This window comes from Belonocnema kinseyi, chromosome 7 (genome assembly GCF_010883055.1).
Source record: "Belonocnema kinseyi isolate 2016_QV_RU_SX_M_011 chromosome 7, B_treatae_v1, whole genome shotgun sequence".
Classification (NCBI taxonomy): domain Eukaryota; kingdom Metazoa; phylum Arthropoda; class Insecta; order Hymenoptera; family Cynipidae; genus Belonocnema; species Belonocnema kinseyi.
Genome location: NC_046663.1, coordinates 79,056,121 through 79,062,520, shown reverse-complemented (window position 1 = coordinate 79,062,520; position 6,400 = coordinate 79,056,121). Strand labels below are relative to the sequence as shown.

The 6,400-nt window shown below is 30.0% G+C and overlaps 1 protein-coding gene across 1 annotated transcript in view; it reads left to right on the top strand.

The window, feature by feature from the left end:
- Positions 1 to 6,400, top strand: part of LOC117175825 (putative oxidoreductase GLYR1 homolog) — a 72,846-nt gene that overhangs the window by 15,084 nt on the left and 51,362 nt on the right. The gene's annotated exons all lie outside the window — the stretch shown is intronic.

The window sequence follows — 6,400 nt, the reverse complement described above, 5'->3', positions numbered from 1 at the left end:
GCTCACTCACACTTGACTGTTTACATTCAAAGTGGACCTTTGTCTAGGGAGTTAGGTCCAAGTTCAGTCCCAAACCCGGCACTCACTCTAGGGTTCACTGTATTGCAGGGTATTAAAAAAATACCAATGCATTTTCAAGTGATTAAAGAAATTTCCATGAATTTGCAAGGATTCACACTCGTCAAAATAGCCGTCTTCACGCCCTTGATACACTCTATATACTTTTTGTCCTACCCTCCTTGAAAACAAGCATGTGAAGCAGATAAAGGATATTTATTGCTCCTAAAAATTTTTATTTTAAGTGACAAGAAAAAATAGCGTAGTTATCAGAAGAAAGACTGTAGGGTACAGCGGTATAATTTTGTAAAGACAAATATAATTTTCTCTATCGGGCGTAAAGTTTTATGCAGCGGGTATAAGGTTTCATGTCGGCCCGGCGGCGAAGGGCGCATGTGCGAACGTCGCATGGGCTGGAAGCAGCCACATTGCGCCTGCTTCACGTGCATGCAATGGCGCGTTTTCAAAGGGGGTCGGACAAAAAATATTTTTTGGCTGGCTCCACTTGAAAACGCGCTGTTTACATGCAGAGTCTCACTTCACCACCGAGCCGTCATGAAACTTTACGCTCGCTACACATATACTGCACCCTGCAAGTGAGAATATGGAAAAAATTATATTCATCTTTAAAAAAAGTGCATCGCTGGACCCTTTTGCTAAGTGCGCTATTTCTTCCTTTCACTTATAATTTAAAATTTTAAAGAAAACCAAACATCCTCTATATTCAATGATTTTATGATATTTTAGAAGCTCTTCAGGTATTTTAGTAGGTTCTCTAGGATTTTAGAAAATATCACATTTCATGTAATTTCGCGGGTTTCTATATTATTCTAATGGATTACAAAGAATTTATTTTAAAGAATTAAGGGATTTAATTTGATTTAAAAATTTTTCAAACATTGAAAGGTACATGTCTGTTACCAAATATTTGAAAGATTTTAGGATATTTTAATATTCCAAAGAATTTTAAATTTATTTTATGATATTCTTTTAAATTCAAACGAATTTTCAAGATCTTCACAAAGTTTGAAAGGATTACAAAATATTGTAAAAGACTTGAACTATTATAAGGCATTTCAAATTATTCAAATCTATTTTCAAAAAATTAAACAAATTTCGTGGGATTTCAAATATTTCAATGATATATTTTTTACAGGGCGTATAAGATTTCGAGATATTTGAGGATTCTAAGGGATTTTATAAGACTTCCGAAGATTTCCATGATATAATATACTTTCATAACATATAACGGAATGTTATCATATTTTAATGGGTTTAAAAGATTTGAAGATATTGTAAAATATTTTTTGTTTTAAATTCACTTGAATTATTTTGGAAATCACTCTGCATTCTTATTAATTTATCCTAAATTATGTTATATTCTTTGGAACTCTCTTGAATTGTTTTAAATTCACACAATACAATAAATTTTTTGTATTATTATTATTATTATACCGTTGGAGAATGATACTTCGGCAGACCCCCCTCCCCCCTAAACGTATCACATCTTTTTGAATTCCATTGCATTTTTTGAATTGTTTTTTGCAGTCTTATGAGTCGCAGGGTGTCTCGCGACTCGGGAAATCTGGCATATCCAGGAGTTTTTCGGGAATTTTATGCAACTTAAAGTTTTAAAATTGAAGCTTAAAAAAATTGTAATTCAAACACTTAATAAGTTCACTTATAATATGAAAGCTTTAAAAATGAATTAATTAAACTATTTTTAATTAAATGACGTTAAACTACAAAATTTGAAATTTCAAACACTTATAAATGAAAAATTAAAAAGATTTATGGTTACAAAATATGAATCCACGTTATAATTTCCAGTTGCTCTAAATTGAAAAATGAATAAATAAATTTTTAATATTGAAAATATGTTGTAATGTTTCAATCGTACGTTTACATTGGTTTAACAGTCAAGGTTTTAGAATTGAAACTGTTCAATCTTTAACGATAAAGTCTGTAAATTGCTTAATTTTTAAGAGATTCAGAAGACCTCAAATGAAAAAATTTTCAACTTTAAGATTTTAGAATGTAACCATTGCAAAGTAGGTAACTTTATAATTAAAAAAGTTAATACTGTAAACTTCTTAAATATATTTTACTTTCAAATTGAAAGGAACATTAGTCACATTATCAATGCACATGGGTCACTTTTTGTGTCAAAAATTAGTAATTTTTTTTGTAACTTTTACGGTTTAAATAGATCACCTTCTCATTTTTTTTCAAGTAAATTAGACTGTGTTAGCCCTGAGAATAACAAATACAAAAATTATAAATTTAAACTTAAGATTGTTATATTCCACATATAAAAGATTATGTATTTAAGATGTTTATTTCTTTATATTGATGCAGATTTTCGTATACGGCTGGAACAAAAACGACACCATCAGCTTTAGTGTGGTTGCGGCTTATTAATTTTTTGTTTAATACTTAACTATAATAATACTCACTGTTTCTTGAATTTGTTTATCATATAAATGTATTAAATTACTTTATTTTTATTTATAAGTTTGATTTTCAGTATGAAAAGGGACATACTGTCACAATAATTATGTGTTCTATAGAATAGAGAAAAGCTCATATTCTATCTTGTAAAATTGAATCAAATTAGTCTTGAAACTTTCATTTGGCATGTGCAAAAGTAATTTTATTGTAAAATAATGATTGGGTGTTGTGTTTTAACAGCAACTTAAACATAATTATTTTTCAGCACTTTTACGGGCTCATTAAAATATGAATAACTGGTAGCGAGGAAAATGATAAGCATTCTATATTTACAGCATTTGTAAATTACGTCCTCATTTTATCCCCCTGAAAATGTTGCGTTCGTCCCGATCGTTTTTTATACTGAAATATCAATTTTTAATATAGCTCGAAAGATGTTTTTTAAGCTTGGTTACTCGGGGTAATAACTAAGTTGAAGTTATCTAAATATTTTTAAATTCAATTTTCAGGGCGATAAAATGAGGATCTGTTTTACATCAAATGTAAATCCTGCATTTTTTCATTTCCTCTCTAATTGAGTCATTCATCGGCGAAAATGAACAAAACCTCCAATCTCGATTTCAAAAACGAAAATGTTAATATTTCATTATGATACGTTTAAAAAAAGTCTACAACTATGAAAAATCTGGCAAAAAATAAAATTTAAGAGGTAAGTTTTAATTTTTAAAAACTAAACACAACGTTTTTAATAAGGAGCCTAGGGCGCGCGACCGTTTGTTCTCGCGCTCGATAATGTATTTACCTCACGCTGCGCGCTCGATCTATCTGCATAGATTTTTTAAAACTAACGGTGAAAGTATCGACAACAGTAATTTGATGATTGTAAATTTTCTTTTGTTAAAGCTCCTTCGGCTTTAACGAAAACATTCTCATCACGTATATCGTGCTTCGCACTCAATTTATCCGTGCAATTTTATATCATTCTCATGAATGTATATTATTATAATTCATAACCTACATTGGTATTAAAACAGACGTAGTTTCATTCGAAAAGTTGTTACGGTAATCTTCCAGGGCATTTAGAAATCAAACTTTTTCTTCTCTTGCCAGTTTTTTATATCGTCCGTTAATTGGCTTAAAAGGTTCATTTTCGTGTGTTTTTTGGAATTTTGTAAATGCTTTAACTCTAATAATTTTTAATTTTATGAAAAAGTCACCTTTAGTTTAGGACACTATAAGAGTGTACCAGAGACCAATCTAATGGCATAATTTTTTCAAAAGTTATCGTGCTGATAGACAGACCGGCATAAACACAGACCGACACAAACATGCGTAAAAACCTATTTTTCGGATTTAGGGTTTCTCAAAACGTGGAGATTTGACAAAAATGGGGGGGGGGTTGTCAAATTTTACACATATCTAATACCTTCTCTGATGAGAATGTAAAAAAAACCATTAAGGCCATGTGACGAGTGGATAACGTGACCAGATTCCTACCTTACCCTCACTTTTTTTATTTCCCAACTTATTTTCACACGAAGCGCCAAAAGAGTTGAAAATTTGGGATTATAAATAAGACGCACTAAGAAAGGTGGGCCTGGTCTTAAATTTTAATAATTATGAAAAAAGCAAAAAAATTATTTACAACAAAAAACTTTTTTCGTAATTATTCAAATTTAGGACCAGGCCCACCATTCTCAGTGCTTCTTGTTTTGTATACCAAATTTTCAACTCGATAAGGCGTTTCGTGTGATAATAAATTGGGAAATAAAAAAAGTCGCGGTAAGGTAGGAATCTGGTCACGTGACCCACTCATCACATGGCCTTAATAACTTTATTTTGCTCTTCGTTCGGTGAAAAAATGTTATCTACTTATTTTAGCTTAGCTTGTGTCGCGCGTAGAAAAATTTAATTTTTGTATTTTCAATGTTTTTTTTTTTTTTTATAAATAAAACAAAAACTACTTGTCCTATAAAAAGTTATTAATAACAAATTTGTAGATATTTTTTGGGTGCACAATGTCTGTCTTATTCTTTTTTTTCCTATCTTGCAGAGTTTGACCGCAAAATTCAATTTTTGATTAGTGTTTGTGCGGTCAGAATTTGAATTTTTCAAAAAATTCAAAAAGTTGATATGATAATCTTGTAGGGCTATCGAAAAGTAACATTTTTCTTTTCAAGTACTATGAACAACTGTACACAGAATTTTTGAATCATGAAAAAATGTGCACTCAAAAATTTTCTGAATTGGCTTACTTTTTCAGTATTTTTATCCAAAATGTCTGACTAACGAACTGGGCATTTAGCTTAGGACACTAAAAGAGTGTAGCAAAAGCCAATCTAATAGATTATTTTTTTCCAAAGTATAGTGCTCACAGACATACAGACATAAAGATAAACATAACGACAGACAGATAGACACATTCGTAAAAACCTGTTTTTCGGATTAAGGTAGTCTCAAAACGTGGACCTTTTGACAAAAACTAGGGGGCTCAAATTTTATACAAATCCAATACCTTCTCTGATGAGAATAAAAATGATTTGTTTGCCATGAATAATTTTTTGATAGTTCTGTTTTTAGTTTTAATCATAAAAAATAGCATCGAAAACATTGAAAGTTAAATTTTTTGAAACCCCACACACGAGACGAAAAAGACATTAAAAGATAAAAGTTGTGATAAGAAGGTGCCCACGCAGCGGGCACATTTTTTTTACTGTTAATTACGTTTTTCATAATTAAAGTCAAAACTATGCATCCTATCAAAAAGTAATTGATAACAAATTTGTTTCATTATTTTGTATCCTGTCAAAATTTGAATTTTTTATTTTTCAAACAAATTCAAAAGGTTGTTATGATAATCTTGTAGGGCATTCAAAAAGCAACATTTTTCTTTTCTTGATTTTTTTTCATATAGTGCGTTATTTGGCTTAAAAGGTTCATTTTCGTGTTTTTTGGAATTTTGCAAATGCTATAATTATGGTAATTTTTGATTTTTTGAAAAAAGTCATTAGGATAAATTGTTCGACTTTTTGAATACTATGAATAACCGTACAGAGATTTTTTGAATTTTAAATAAAGTGGTCCAAAAATATTCAAAATGTGCGGGCTAACGAACTTGATCTTTAGTTTAGGACATTTAACGAGTGTACCAAAGGGCAATCTAATAGATTAATTTTTTCAAAAGTTATCGTGTTCACAGACAGACGTGCATACATACAGACACATTCGTAAAAACCGATTTTTCGGATTCAGGGGGTCTCAAAACGTGGACATTTTACAAAAACTAGGGTAGTCAAATTTTACACAAATCTAATACCTTCTCTGATGAGAATGTAAAAAGTTACTTTTGCAGTATAAAGACTAAAGAATGTGTCTGATTAGATTCAATTCAATTTCATATTGTAGAATTGGAGTATTTCTCTATTTTATAATGTACATAAATATGACGTTTTCTATATCCTTGCATTTTTTAAACTAAATCTGTAAATAAATTTACGGTAATTTATTAAAATTTTGTGTTTAATAAGTTCAAAAAGCATTGAGTATTATTATAGTTGAGTATCCAAATTTTTAAAAATAGCGCCGCAAGCGACTTCGGCGAAATAAAGTGGAATGCCACTTCTTTAGCTTATTACAAAATTAATTATATAATGCGTCTAACATTACTTTTACAGTTTATTCTAGAAATTGTGACCTTCGAAATCAACAATTGAGTTTCGTATACTTTTTATATTAAATTGCTAATAAGTGGACAGGGGCTTAAAACTGACATTGCTAACAATTCATTTACTTTGCTTTACATTTACTTTATTGCAACCAATATTTTACTGTTCTTTAACTTTTATATTATCCGCGTTAATCTATATCTCTTTTGTTGATAACCAATATGCAT